The 16,117-nt window shown below is 34.5% G+C and overlaps 1 protein-coding gene and 1 long non-coding RNA gene across 4 annotated transcripts in view; both read right to left on the minus strand.

Annotated features, from left to right (window-relative positions):
* LOC139787566 (furin-like protease kpc-1) overlaps nt 1–16,117 on the minus strand; it is a 217,406-nt gene that overhangs the window by 67,933 nt on the left and 133,356 nt on the right. The gene's annotated exons all lie outside the window — the stretch shown is intronic.
* LOC139787567 (uncharacterized) overlaps nt 6,424–16,117 on the minus strand; it is a 29,888-nt gene continuing 20,194 nt past the window's right edge. Inside the window, exons 2-4 of one of the 3 annotated variants that reach the window (XR_011722659.1) lie at nt 15,457–15,717; nt 7,927–8,240; nt 6,424–6,844 (exon numbers count right to left, since the gene is read on the minus strand). This is a non-coding gene — a long non-coding RNA (uncharacterized lncRNA). The remainder of the gene's footprint in view (nt 6,845–7,926; nt 8,241–15,456; nt 15,718–16,117) is intronic. The other 2 variants (XR_011722661.1, XR_011722660.1) reach the window with 2 other exon arrangements.

Here is a 16,117-nt window from a genome sequence, read left to right on the forward strand (position 1 = left end):
AATATGTGTTATATTATGTGTAACTATCAATAATTTTACGTCAAATCTAGAATAATTAATTTGATATTTATTAAATCAATCATTATTTTTAAGCAATTTTATCATTATTTCTTATTATTACATTTTCTTATCTCGAATTCGAATATATAGTCATTGAAAAAATTATAACAATCATAAGAGTTTATTACTATTATAAATTTTTAATAATATGTGCTTATTTTCAAATTTTTATTATTTTAGATTTAAATATTATAAAGAAATTATCATAAACAAGAGATTATTTGCAATATATAAGACACATAAGAATTTTAATTATATTATATATTACGACACACTCTCTCTCTATAACTGCATCTAATGCAGTTAAAATAATCAAACGCACATAGGTAATTAAATAAATAAATAATCATATTTATTGCTTCTATCTATAATGTTGATTTAATCTATATCATATTTCTGCGTCAAATAGGAAAAGCAGAAATATGAAGAGATGGAAGATTTGGATATCTCACCTTCAAAACTGAGTCGTTTCATAAAAAAACTCGCCAGTCGAAAAATCGAAAAGGATTCGCATTTGCCGATAGATGAAGCAACAGGACTCGAGATAAAAATACCATCCAAGAAAATATTCAAAGAGGAGCGAGAAAAATATAAGAAAACCGAGAGCGTCGAAATTTCCAAGGCGGAAATAGCGCAAGACGTTGAACAGGAGAAGGCAATGGCGGAAGAGCCCTTGCCTTTGTTGGCGGAAGAGCCCTTGCCTTCGTTGGTGGAAGCGATAGTAGAATCTCTCCTGCAGGAAATTAGCAAGAGAAAGCGCAGAAAGAAGGCGCGGAAGAAGCGACTGATGCCCGTCATTTTCAGGCTAGCGAAGCCTTGTAAAGGTGTCTGCAAACCTGATATTTGCTGCCGCAGGACTACGCCTCGTTCTAGAAAATTAACTAGGTATGGTGTCCACAGATTTAATGTTAGTATAATAGATAGATTTTTCTTACAATTAGAAAAAGATTGTCTATAAAAATATTATTATACAAAGAAAACTTCTGACAGAAGTTTCCGCTATAAGCCGACTCATACATTGTATTATGTTGTATTTAAAAATATCTCAATTTTTTCTTTTAATTCGTTTGTATGTTATGACTTTTTATAATTAGTCTAAAATTTATTAGTATTTAATAATTATGTCAAGATATATTTTACATATACAACAGGCATTGTATTACATAAACTTTTTATTAATTTTACATTTATTTTATAGTGTGTAACGCCATGCACAAAGTACTTTTTTCATTATATTACATTTCCGTCGCGTATTATATCCTCATTAAAAAGTTAACATATCGGATGGAGAAGCTGAAGAGACTCGAACATCGTTAAAATTGATAGAATCTTAGTGATTTTTTTAGATTTCCTGATATCACTGGAATTTGAATGACGCTCACTTAAATTCCGATCCAACTATCATTTATCTCTCTCTTTTTTTCTCAACTTTAAAATTCAAGAAAAAATATATTGAATTGCTGGCATTAGGTCTAAAGATCGAGCAGTCAAAGATCGTGAGAAATGGAGTGAGATCGACAAAAAAATGAGATTGCAAGATGATGACATCGGAGCAAGATTGTCAATCAAGAAAAAAATGAGACAGAAAAAAAGGGAATGCTGGACGGAGCTTCTGCGCGTTCATAAGCGCAGGGAGCTAACTAGAAAGTACAGCGAGGAAGAAAAAATTCGTTTCCTTCAGAAAATGGCACCGCCTGAGGAATTCGCCGGCATGACGGAAAATGCGAGGAAAGCCAAAAAGGAGATCCAAGAAGCCAACATAGTAATGACAAAAGCAAGGAAATTCACGAAGAAAGCTTTGAAAAGCAAGTTAGTTCTGGTTTTACATTTTTCATCAGAATTGCACTTCGACTTTTATTTTTAGAATTTTATTTTCGGAAGATTTTGTCTTTTTTTAAGTGTGTCCCGAGAGCTTTCTATTTTTATCTTCGGCCTATTTAAATGCAATTGTTTATTTCGTTTAATCGATATTATTCCGAGCATTATTTGCTACTAATATTGGATAAACAGCGCTGGATCATAGTATATAGAAACAATATTTAATACATTTGCGTGAAAATAGAACATCCCATTGAGTTCCCATCATTTTAAGAACCCGTACATTCGAAATGTGAATTTTTCGCCGTATTCTGTCCAATATTCGGCGACCGATAATTTAGCTACGATATTTCCATACAGTGCTGCGGCTACGGAAAAACTTCGAGACACTCCAAGAGCTGGATCGCGAAGGGGTGAAGAGGATCTCGCCAAGGAGGTCACGAGCACGACGAAGAGGATCCTTGTGGCACGGAAGGGAAGAAAGGTGTGTCGTACCGTCGTCACGACAGATCCTTGCGTTCCTCCTTGGGAGCCACCCTCGTTCGCGAAGGATCTGCAGACACTTTTCGGAGGTTTTCCGCCGGAATCGATCGAGAAAGAGACGAGACCCGACGTGGCTTGCATGGAGGAAATCGAAGCTGCTCGCGTTAGAGTTTATCCACGGATTTCCGACTTCCAGTCCATCGAGTAATGTTACGTTATCCGAAGCGTGCCTACCTTTTCTTATATCAGTGCTACCTTCAAAGATTTTTCTTTCTTCAATAGGAGAAATAGCAATATCTCGCAAATAACGAATATTTTTTTCTTAATAAATATAATAATGAATTATATAATAATTCAAATCATATAATGAATTTTTTCTAATTACTTTTTTACAATTTTTGTCGAATTTCGCACAATTAATTGTAAATAGACTAATTAAGAATTCTAAATATTCAATATGATACTTGATGTAAGAGTACGAAAAATATCTGATATTATAAATAATTATGTTAAATAGTCATAGTTAAGTCTGTATGCAACAATATTGCGGATTTACTGTTATACTTATTCTTCGCTAGTAAATATTTTATGCGCATATCATATTATTTCATCACATATTTGTTTCAGTTCACATTGAAACTCGTATTCTTTACTTCTTCAAATAAATCACATATATATATATGTATCGTATATACCTGTATACATTTTTCCAATCCTTCGATTTTCCCTGTGATTTCTCTGGTAAAAAACCGGATCGTGCAAACTAACTTAATCCTATTCGCTCGAGGCTCTACACGGCGATTCGTATTATTGTGAGTCGAAAGGGAACGACGGGAAATCCTCCCGGGTCTTCAGGGATTCGGGATGATAAATTCGCGTAGGAAGAGCTAACATTCAAGGCTCGATTCCGGTCGTAGAGCAAGACGACATTTCCGGTAGGACACCAACGGTAGTCCAGCTCGACTTCCGGCATTCCACTCTCGCGAGAACTTGCTTGCATACACATGCACGCATCAATCAGCGCGTATATATATGGCGACGTATGCAAAAGCACCTTTCACGCGGGCAAAAAGTTAAGCACTATCGTTTCGCGAATCGCACCTCCTTCACCGACAAATGTTTCCAGACGAAAGTTCGGCGTGCTTGAAATAAACGAAAGTTGAAACAGAAGTTTTCCCTCGCGCGCAATTTCAGTTCCCTTGAGAAGAAACGAGCGATTTAAGAAGGGATATATAAGCAAACTGTATACTTTTCGTTAATCTATGAATTGTTTGACGCGTTCAAAGGGTGCGTTTCCTTAGTGAAAGTTTAAATGGGTAAGACCGCCTTTCGAAACTTTTTATTGGTTGACATCAAATGCTTTGACGATTTTTTGTATCATTTCATCGTCTGTGTAAAATCATATTACTTCATTTCGCGAATGGATAGCAGGAAACATGCCGTATGGCGCCTCCGACTCGTTATTTACCGATTGCTGTTGAAAAAAATAGAGCTGACGTCCGGAAAACGGCTAGAAAGAAGTTTTATCAGTTAACTCAGGCGTAATACGCGAGTGGACAGGTTCCCTGGCGTCCGCAGAAAAATAATTGTTTCTACTTGGCAAGTTTTCACATATTTCTCCGCCATTCAATGCCCGATTGGCCACGGCTCGTATGCAAACATTTCGGAATATTTGCTAATATATAATTATAATTATGTAATATTGTTTGGATATTACTTATACTTAACGAGACCGCATTTACTCGAGACCACGGGATTCGATATAATATAATTGCACATAATTTAGTTATATTAATTAAGAGGCGAAATTTCTCTCATGAAGTATTCATTGCAAATTAATTATCATTGAACTTTAAAGGCTTCTAATGTATTAATGTTAATGTAATATTCTATTATAAACAATAATCTAATTTTCACCAGTGCGAAAATTCAAATTTTATGAATATTTCATAATGTGACTATATAATGCAACCTTCAGATTATGTGATAAATATATTATCGCATAACTCGAACGCGTGTACATACAAAACGGACATGATTTTCTCTCTTCCTGGAAATACGAATATGTGCCGCTTTGTATAATCGTACACAAAATTAAAGTTCACGGATCAGAATCTTTGGGGACGCTTTAAAAGGTGCGCGAATCAAGATGCACCCCAATAGAAATATTTTAGCAAGTTGGCGCGACAAACGTTGCATATTGCGACAAATTATTCACGTTGCAATTTCCAAGGGAAATCCCTGCGGCGCGCAAGCAACGCTCAGCGTGTCGCCAATCGGAAGTTGCCGTTTGCCGACGAAAAGGCAGAAAGGTAGAAATTTGGAAAAAGACGTCACACAAAATTTCGAGTAAGAGCGACGAATGTACGGACTTTTAGCCACGAAATCCATAGCCGAATCGTTTTCCAAAAGAATGAATTCACGAGAGCCACTTCTTGCAGAACGATCTTATCTAACAATTTAACATTATGTCAATACACGATTATATTAAAATTTATACCCGATTATCAATTTTTGCACATATTTACACGGTATTCGGTTCGCATGGCTAAAGAATTTAAACACAAGAAATAATAACGCTAGAAGAACGACGAGATAGCGATTTCGCTTGATATTTCTGCGCGAGAAGTGACAAAAATAATAATTTATTAATAATTGCAAAAAATGAGCACGAGAACACTAACTTAGAAATTGCATTTCTTAGGAAAATAAACTGGTACCTTATTAGCTATAATTTCAAGTTCAATGATTACCAATAATAGATCGGTAAATGCAATTATTAATATACATGACACTTTTACGCCTCGTGCGTTATACATTTGCACAATTGTAACGCGGCATAGTCGTAAATTATTCGGCATTGCAATTTAATAACGCATTAATTAATCGTGAAGTACGTTTCCGACGCATTATGGTACTATTACATTCTAATTATCGAGGTAATCGAGCTACTTCAGCAGCATAATTTATGTCGGACATGGGATCATAAATTATATTTGAACTGACAGAGTGATTAGATCGATTCCAACATTGTGGAAGTTTAATTATAATTATCAATGTTTCTGTGGCATATTTCACGAAATAAAATTTCTTTTCAAAATTCTCTTTAAAGAGAGAACAATTATGCTTATAATTCAATTTCAATTAAATTCAATTTGCCAGTTGGGTCGAATTAAACCATCTCCTTTGTTAATTATTACTGGCGAAGAAAAAGATTACCTTAGATAAATTCAATTTATTCTAATAGTAGAAACGAAACCAAAATACAAATTCTAGTCATCTTGAAAAACCTAGATAACATCGTGGATTGCGTAAAAGCGATTCCCGTAAACGCAATTAAAATTGTAACTCCACTATTGCCACGTTCGCAGAAGCAAAATTTATTTCTCGATAATGGCATTATTCCTAATCAATAAAGCATGGTAAACTCATATTTTGGAATCTTTCGATGGCTTATCCGTTTCCGATAAATACGCGCGAATAATTGTCTATAGGGGGCTTTTTCATCCTCCAATTATTGCTCTCGGACTCGTGTAAAATTAAACACCCGCTTCCGCGGCGGAATTTATCGGTCCGCGATAAATAATGAGCACGCCTAATGCCCGTAACAAATGTACACCCGTTAAATCAGCTTCTAGGATTAAATGGAAAATCGACCGATGTAACTCGCGGATATCGTTTGGTGCGCGGCCAATGTACAAGCTAAAACGAAACAATCGATTATTTTAATATTGCAGCACTATATGCTACGAGTCCCGTTGGAATTCAAAACAATTGTGTTATACCTGGGCCTACAAACGTTATACTTGCGAGCGAGTGAACGTGCGAGTTAACAGAGCGTACAAGTAAATAAAAAACAAGATGAGAATGGAACATGCAAGAATGTAGGAAGTATAATACGTAACTTCCAAGAATAAAAGTTCCCATACAGAATAAAATATATTCAGTAAATAAATTAGAATAAATTTTTTAAAAGAAAAATTGATGTATGTAACGATAATTTATATTTTCTTGGATGTTCCCCATTCGTCAAATAAAACACAAAAACAATATTATTAAATATCTTTTTTTATAATTGTCTTAAACATTATTAATAAGTCAAATACTCTTTCTAGCAAATAAAAAATCTTTACTATTATTTCATCTAGATATGAGAGATATAAAGACACCACACTACGTGTTAATTATAAGAAAGAAAATGGGAGAATATTTTCTTAGTTAAGATTTAGTGTTTGAAATTATTCAATGTTTAAGAGTAGACAAAAGGATTAATAGGACATAATGTTATCTGGATGATTATTTCCGAGATTATTTCCGTTCCGTTTCATTAAAACGAAACGACGAGAGCGAAAAACGTTAAGTAAAAATCTGGACTGGCTTCGCTGGGATTAGCTTGATGACCGTCGGTGATAACCTTTGATTCGTCAGTGTCACTTAGTAATTAATCTGGTTTAACCGCAGCACCGCTATTCTCTCTAGCTATCTGAAATCAACGAAAATTAGTTGGAAAGAATCTCAGAGAGAAAGAGAAGTAACAGTTCCGCACAACGGGTAAAATGCGAATAATAATTGCATTGGAAGCAACTATTTATAAGAGTAAAAACTCGATTTTGCTTTATTCACCTTCTATCAATTTAATCGACAAACACATCATAAATACACTAGCCCTTATTAAAATTTGCATAATAAGAGGATTTCGAAAAAATGCTCGGCGAGAGCCTTTTAATTTCAAACTAATGCTAGCAAATTAAATATAGAATAAATCATGGAAATATAATGTTTGTTATATAAAACTTACTGTTATTATAATAAAAAATGAATGATGTGGCTCATTCAATCCTGATCAATAAATACAATCAACAAAACATTATAACAATATTTATATTAAAATTAAGTTAATAGGTTTCTAAGCAATGTTAACAATTCTTTCATACTTCTCATTAATGAATAAACTGAAATAAATATACACATAAAATTATCCAGATGTTAACAAATCAGAAAACGAGCTTTCGATTGTTTTGCTATGTAAAATTTCGTACAAAATAATTGAAATTATTAAATGAAACATAATATAAAATAAAATATGAAATAATAAATTATATAATAATTATGTTAATTAAACGGGAAATAATGCATATGTATATATAACGAAACATGTCCGTAGGAACAAGACCATGATAATCTTGTTGAGAATATACAAATTTTACAATATTGAATTAAATTGTGCGATTTATGTTTTTAAATTATTATTGTTTTTTGGAATAATTATAAGAAAAAAATTAAATAAAAAGTGAATAAGATGTAAAATCCATAATATGTACGCAACAATTAGAAATAATAAAACAATTAAAACTGTTATCTATTAACTGTTATTAATAATCAGTTTAAAAATAATATGAAGCAAAATTCAAAGAAATGAACAAACAAAAAAGTAATTCAATAATGTTTGAATTGTTCGATAAATGTAGTAGAGGTACTTCTAGCTTTATTTTTCATATTTAATCAAGATCCTACGGAAAAGCATTCCGCCACGGACAATATGCGGAACAATTCAGTTTCTTTCACCTGCAGTGGCATCCTTGATCGCGAATGCACGGACGCGCCAGTGAGTGCCATAATCGATTTTAAATCGATGTCAAGCGTCATACTCGAATTTAACGATCGACGCGATGTCTTCTCCATGCAGATATTACGATTTGCATAACATGCTGTACAGGATTTTTCATCGCCCGCGGCATGTTTATAGGTCCAAGTAATCCACTTAGGTGGAACACTTAGGTCAGCACTTAGAATAATTTCCAGGCAGGTATGGGGCAAAGCGCGAAGCTGAGATGCGCCGCTTAATGTCCTTCTTGCACGATCGTATCGTTGGAAGATCACTATACAGGGAAAATAATCTTTTTCACGAAAGCTCCGTTTTATGTAATCAAAGAACCAACTGGTATTGAGATCGGATATTGCGTTTGCATACATAATTACTGTAATTGTCTTCAGACTGTATATCGACAAACAAATTCGTACGTAGATTAAAATCACTCATAATATAATTGAGTTTGATAAAAATATTATAGAAAAGTAAGTTGTTGGTATACAAGTACAGATTAATAATAAATAAGAAACAATGAGATAAAAAAAATTTCGTCAAAATTGCACAATATTTATATACCTATAAGTTGCGCTCAGTTGCGTGATAACTTGGCTATCAATAGTATAATAATTATATGATATATAATTGTATATTGGTGCTAATTATATACGTCTATGGTACTAATGCATTTCTTTAGTTTAGACAGAAACTAAAAGTCAGCATGTCTCTACAATTTGTACATTTTCGCGTGTGTTTGTTCCGCACGAAAACGAATATATTTCAGAAATTATGTAAATCGTGCACAGAAAAGCGTGGTAGTCGTTAAGATCTAAAACGCGATGCGCAGCACTAATATAAAATCGATTACCGTGTGGTTGCTATTTCTCATAACATCCGAGAATACCGCAGATGGAAAAAAGTAGCATCCGCATATCATTTCCGCAGTATGCAAGATTCTTCCTGCATTTTCGTGAATGCGCTACAGAATACCTTCACTGACGTAGTTAGATGGATCAATAAATATATACATATAGGGGAGACCGGGGCTAAGCCGACACTATTTTTTCAAAGGCAATTTTTAATATTTAATTAAAATTTTTAGGCAAATTCAATGGTACATATTTAAAGAGTGTTTCTTCAGGTACAAAATTGATTCAGGAAGTTTTGCTGTACGTCGCTTTGTTTTGCCGCCAGGAAAGGAAAAGTGACGCAAAGACAAATTTTCGAATTGAAAAATGCCGGGGCAAACTCGACACCCCGCCGGGGCAAACTCAACACTTTGTCTGATCGACACAATTTGATCTGGAACTTATTTTTTACTGTCTGAAAATGAAAATACATTGTTTATTGTGTATTTAAAAAGTACAAAAATTCGGAATAAAGTAGCTAGAACAATCATTTAAAATAATGAGAACAAAAATTGTTGAACTTTCAATTATCTTCATCTAAACTCATGTCTGAAAAACAATTAATGCAGGTAAACTCGCGATCGGACGTGCGCATACATTTGTCATGAGCCATACGGCTGCATGACAAGCATCGTTTGTTACTGGGAGCCGACGAAACGGCGTGGTGTTGACTTTGCCCCGGACGTCGTTTTTCACTTTTGTCACTTCAAAAACATGAAAATTTTGAAAATATGCAAAAACAATTATCGGATTCATATAGAGCATCAAATTTCCCATCAAAATCACTTACCGGTAGATTCGCAAGAGTAAAGCTCGATGAAAGAGTAGACATTTTCGAGAGATCAGAAAAATTACTTTTCACTATCAAAAACGCTTATGTCGCGTTAAAAATTACACTATAACTCAGAATGTTACCAAATTCCGTTGATAATACTGGCACATAAAGACGCATTTACAGTAGGAAAGGCAAGTTTCTACGATAGATTTAAATTGGCAAAAAGCCTAGTGTCAAGTTTGCCCCGTTGTCGGCTTAGCCCCGGTCTCCCCTATATATATTTTTCTAAAACAATAACAATCTACTGCTGAATTGAAAACTTTATCTTTGAATAATCATGATAATATCTGGATTATTTTAAATATTATTATATTAAAATTTTAACGATATAATTTAAAAGAGAAGATATTGCTTCATTAGAATTAATTTTGCATCAAGATAAAGTAAAACATCTATACATTATTTTTTCCTTTAAATAAATAATCGCAAAATAGCGGAGATTTCATATGTAAATAAAATAACGAATAAATAAAATACCGCGTGATGAATGCATAGATCCAAGGAAATACTTCAATAATGTTAAATTGTCGTGCTTGTTAATAATTTATCGTTTATTCAGTAAGGTGATGGTATCAAGTGCGATTATCATCACGGGAATCGACCTTTTTCATCGATTAATGGGAATGCATTTTCCAGGGACTAATGACATTCGACATTATCGCTCGTACGCCGTGATAAATCGCAATTATCGTAATTAGATAGATTTCGATGCACATAAATTGACAAACTTACTCATTCTCGCTATTTGTGCTACTAATTCTTTTTTTTCTGTTTTCATTATTATACTCACATTTTAATAATAAAATTTTAATAATAAGATTAAATTTGTCAATTTTTATATTTATAAATAATATATATAATATTATTTTGACTTTTTATTTTTATTATTTATAATAAAATAAAATAATATTATTTTTTTATTGTAATAAGTATAAAATATAAAGAAAGTAATAAGTAATAACTTTGTCATAATTTTACGACATATGATTAAAAAAAACAATTCACGCTTTATACGTTTCACGTTATCATGTAAATTATTAAGCAAAGAGTGTATCATTATTTAACACTTTAATTTATCAAATATGCGGTCGTTCCTGCAGTGACCTCATCGAACTCGCGAATCAGGATAAGAGAGATGGGATAATGAGAGTTTGAGGTTTGCCCGAAAATTTCTATGCCGTCACAACCGTGAGATTTATTGTTAGTGACAATGAGAACCCGACGACGTTCTCGGCTGCGCTGAGATAGAAAACTTCGCGAAAGTACGAAACTGGAACACGGAGATAGGTAATTAAAAAGTCGATCTCGGTTATCGTTCTTCTCAACCGGGCTGTGGAAGAGCTGATAAGGGCTGCGGTGGTCGTCGAAGGTGAGACAAGCAGGCACGAAAGTTGAAAGAGATCGAGAAAATGAGAGAAGATGAATAAGATAAGAAGCAGAAAGATTGTTTCACACTCTTGTGCTACTTGTATACTTTCTAACTATAACAGTATACTTAGAAATTTTACATTTTATATTGAATTACGAACGTTAAACTATTTATATTATCATGAAATGAGCGATATAATGATAGACAATTTGGAGAAAAAACAAATAATAAAAAATAAAGGAATAAATTAAGAAAGAAATAAAATTAAAATATATAAAGATCTACTTATTGTGATATAATGTGATATAATCTCTTTCTCTCTTTTTTATTCGCATAAAAACTAGTAATTATCATTTAAATATTCTCTAGTCGTAATATTTGAAAAATCTCGTTTTAAGCGTTATAAGAAATGCAAAGAAATTAATCTGATCAAGATAAACGGTAACATCCAGTTATATATGGCTGCAACAGTAAATGACGATATGATTTATGGTGAACGGTGGTGCGAGGTGCATTGGAATACACGCATTTAAATTGCAAATTCTAGATTCATAGCAGTTACACGCGGCGGATCGGAACTTAAAGTTATTATACTGAATGTCCCAAGAGCCGTGCTATGTCCTTTCAATGAGAGATTGGCGCATACATCGATCTAAAATCTCCCTAGAACGAGATTATCTAGGCATTCGTCGCGCGTCATTTACTCGAGCTCCGCAAAAATGTCGTTCACGTAGAATCAGATTTCATCCCTGTCGACGTTCCATTTCGGATTCGGTTCGTATATGCAGTACCGATTGAATGAAACGGGACTTCCATTCGCGCAAATGGTAGTAACAAATCGATTGGTTAGTTCCCTCTTTTTCTGCGATTTTTTTTTCTCCTTTTTGGAAATATGTCGAGCGAATCAACTACACAACTGCTCGAGCGGTGCGCGAAACTGAATTTACCGTGCGCAAGGTAAGCGATTTCGTAGATATTAGTAGTCGCTCGGGCAGCGCATGCAGGTAGCGCGATATTGCTGCGCTTGTGTTAAAACAATCGTTAACCGCATTAAAACGGAATACGCGTTTGCAGCGACATGCGCAACAGTCCAGATTATTGATACGCAATTATCTAGATTATCGATGCGATAATTGTACCGACGCGAGTCGAATTCGCGGATATTAGTCATGCCGGCTTGCTATATAGGATTAGTCCTTTAATCCTTTCGCTTTTAACGGGCAGTAGATATTCTCCGCATAATATTATCGTATAATTATAATTCGTATTGGTACCGTAATGGATGTTTAATACTTATGTACACTTTAATAATACCTATTGTAAGCAATTTACACACCGGAGAGATAAGCGTACGTAAAATGTAACGTGGAGAAACATTGAATTACGTGTAAAAAAGACATGTTCAATCGTTCAATCGTCAATTAGGCAAAAATTTGTTTCGACATACTTCGGATACATGGTGCAACGCTATAATCCAAAGCGTATCGTATTAATATTTTGCTAAGGTTCACATGTGCTCAAATGCATGCGCGTACATAAATGCTAGACTATACGCCTTCGTAATTTCTTGTGAGTAAACTAACATAATTTCCGTAAAGAATAGATCCGTCTGTTTATAATTGTGACATATAGAATGTCCTCCGAAAGGGACTTTGTTTCAAAGTTAAGAAGTTTGGTGACTAAGCTTGAAATTAAACTTCCGGTGAAATAATGTCTGATTCTCTGAGTCTGAATGTCTATAAAGTTGAACCTAACTGAAAAATTAACTCTTACTTCCGAACGAGATGTTAGGCAATCTAATAAGTATCAATATTATTGTTTTCTCTCTTAAAGAGCAATAAAAAATTTTAATTTCTAATTAAAAAGTACTCGAATCCCGAATAAATGAAATGTTTGTCGAGATCTCAATCTTCGTAACGGCATCAATGAGTACTGCACGTTAGATAATCGTCAAAAAGTATATGTTGACAAACTAAAAGTTCGCTTATCTCCAATGTATAAACTGCTTACGATATTAGGCTGAAACCTAACGTAAAACAGTAATTTGAATAAAGTTTCGGCGGGTACTGCCGCGACAGAGAGACAGGGTTCATCGTCCGCTTTGAACGTAAATGGAATCGAGAAAAAGGGGGCGAGAGTTTGACACGGGCCTTGTTATCTGCGAGACGAGACGCAAGGCATACGTCTCCCTTTACTATACGGCGGTCGTTTTATCTAAAGTGTCACCCCCCCCTCCTCGTAGAAAGACATCGTCCCGGACACTTTCACGTGGCAGACAGCGTGCAAAAACCAGGCACGACGAACGGCTCCCGCACCTGCATGTAGCCCGGAATGCATGAAAAATGCAACCGCGTGTACAGCATTGAAATCCCACCGAAACTGCACGAGCCCGATACAACTTATCGAAAATTTAGAAAGAACTCGACGCTCCTCTCGCGGAATAACAAAACACGCGCTGTTGATTCGTGGATCATGAATAAAAGAAACGCGTGAAATCAAAAGCGCGATTGAAAGCCACGGAAGGCTATAAAAGGATGTTTTATTAAGAACACGCGACGGGATCTCGCATTACGTCGCTTCTTAGGCTACATTTCTTCAAGCTAATCTGAATTAATTACTCAGCTTTTAATTTGCGTCTACGTAGAGGTTAAACAAACCGACGCGCGACGCGGACGGAGAGATGCGTCGAGTAAGCAACAATAATTCAAGTGGCAGCCCTGCGATGAAAAATCGAGCGAACTACGCGGATCGTGACTAGCGTGTGGATCCCGCTTCTCGTCGCCTTCTCCGACTATAACACGACCGTACGTCCTTGTCAGCGACATATTCACTTTAGTCAAGACCGGGATCTTGCCGCTGACAATGCTTTATGGAGCCGCGCAAAGCGCAGTGCACGGCTCCCGCCGTGAACCGACGTCGCCGACGTTGTCGTCGTCACCGTCGGCTCTTTGTTCGCCGAACGCCGTAAATGCGGCCGTAAAACCGGCCTAGAATTTACGAGGGCGAGGATGTATGCGCGCGAGGGGTGGCAATCGTCGCCCCTTCTCCGTGATATTGCTCGTTCGCCCATCGGCATTTATTCTCATTGTGATGCTACACAAGCCAGTAATCTACGCTTTGAAAATGGCATCGCTAAGCCATCATTAAACGCGTAATTTCTTAATGTCTGTAACTTTGACAAAGTACAGTCCGTTTTGAGTAATCTAAAAAGAATAACCCTAAAATCTCGCTCCTATCCACGGATTCATTGAACAGTTACTTTTCCCGAAAAAAAAAAATGTCTATATAATTACCGATAGTTCTGAATTCTAAAGTTAAAAGTTTTCATATGCTAGATTTCAAGAATGCAGATCACAGACATTCACATATTTTAAAATAAAAGACTTTTAAATTTGCATAATTTTCTATAATATCTTTCTCTTTCTATCTCCCTCTCTCTCTTTAAAGTATATTATGGAAATATCGCATTTAGTGAATATCTCGAGAGGAAAAAGAACCAGAATTTCTAATAGCAAGTCAAAATAACTACCCTCACTAGACTCAGCTTCATTTTAACCCCCGAAAACGACCACGGCCATTTATTTCCATTGCCACCATATGGCAAGGCTTAATACAATTTCATATAAATGGCGCTGAGCAAATGTGCATCGTGCAATATCTACTCCCGAACGGAGAGCGGAAACTTTATGTAAAACGATCGGATGCGAAAGTGCGCTTCTGGTAACTTCGACTTTCTAGATCGCTTTAGCTTTTTCACTGTCGTATCTTCTTTTATTCGGTCCATTTAGCAATACTCTTACAACGATAATCCTTCATGAGGAGTTCCGTAAACAATTTTTTATATAGAAAGGAGAATTTTGGTAATGTAAGAAATAAAAATTATCTTCATTTTTTTGTAATAAAACAATATCTTTCCTGGTAGATGTTCTGCATCAATAATCACGTTTTTTTAAGTTTTTAAATCGCGTGAAGTAGAGTTCAAATGCGACACACGTATTTCTGATAAGCGTTTAGTTATACTTGATATGGTTTGTATTTCGGATAGCAAGTTACAATTCATAATTTTAAGCACGTACGCTGAACTGGTGGTATTACACAAAGCCCAATTTAACTAAAACGGAAATATGTTTTCATGTTAAAATCCAATTCTGAGTGGCAAAACCAAGATTTTCTTTAATATAAAGTATAAAAAATAATTTTTGTTTGTAAATTTTTCATTATATATTAAATATAACAATTATTATATATTTTATATAATAAATATAAGTTTCATAAATAATGTAATTATTTTTATTAATTGTCATTTTTATAAAATATTTTTTTAAATTCTCTCTCTCTCTCTCTTTCTCTCCGATATACTGTGTTAATATTTATTAAATTTTAGGACGGTGCTTACGGAGGACTGCTGTACGGGAGGCTCCAATGAAATTAAATAAATTATTCTACTTCTCTAAACAGTCTCGTTTCTTCACTATAGATTCGATCGTTGCAAAAGTTTCGTCTGTAAACTTTAGCTACATAAGTTGAACACTTGCAACGTAAGAGCCAAGCTTGGCTGCCAGATACCATGCTCGCCTTTTTACCTCACTTACTTTCTGGGGACCCGGGTCAGTCGCAATAAGTATTCTTCACATGACCAATAAGCTTCGAAACTCACCTGCAACATAAAAAAAGATAGAAGTCGGTTAGTTTGGCAAATAATTATAATACATCGAGCAATAATATGATATTTTAATACATCCTCTTGTTAGAATATTTAATTAAATTTAAGAGAATTATTAATAATTCTGCAAATTTTAGCTATTATTATATACTTTTTCAAATATGGCAATCTAAATTTTAAATATTCTGCTTAATTATAAAATATATTTACAGGATCACGATAACTTATTTCTTGATAGTTTAATAAAATGATTTATTTTGCCACTATCAAAAGTTATCGCAACTTTAATTTCCCCCTTAATTTTTTTCTTATGTGAAAAAGTTTTATTTATTATTACTGGATTGCTAATAACGTACTTTTGGTAAAAATTAATTTGCAGAGCTTGTTCGCAACA

The sequence above is a fragment of the Temnothorax nylanderi genome, unplaced genomic scaffold (assembly GCF_030848795.1).
Source record: "Temnothorax nylanderi isolate EJ_2023f unplaced genomic scaffold, tnyl_v1.0 TNYL_tig0010_pilon, whole genome shotgun sequence".
NCBI lineage: Eukaryota > Metazoa > Arthropoda > Insecta > Hymenoptera > Formicidae > Temnothorax > Temnothorax nylanderi.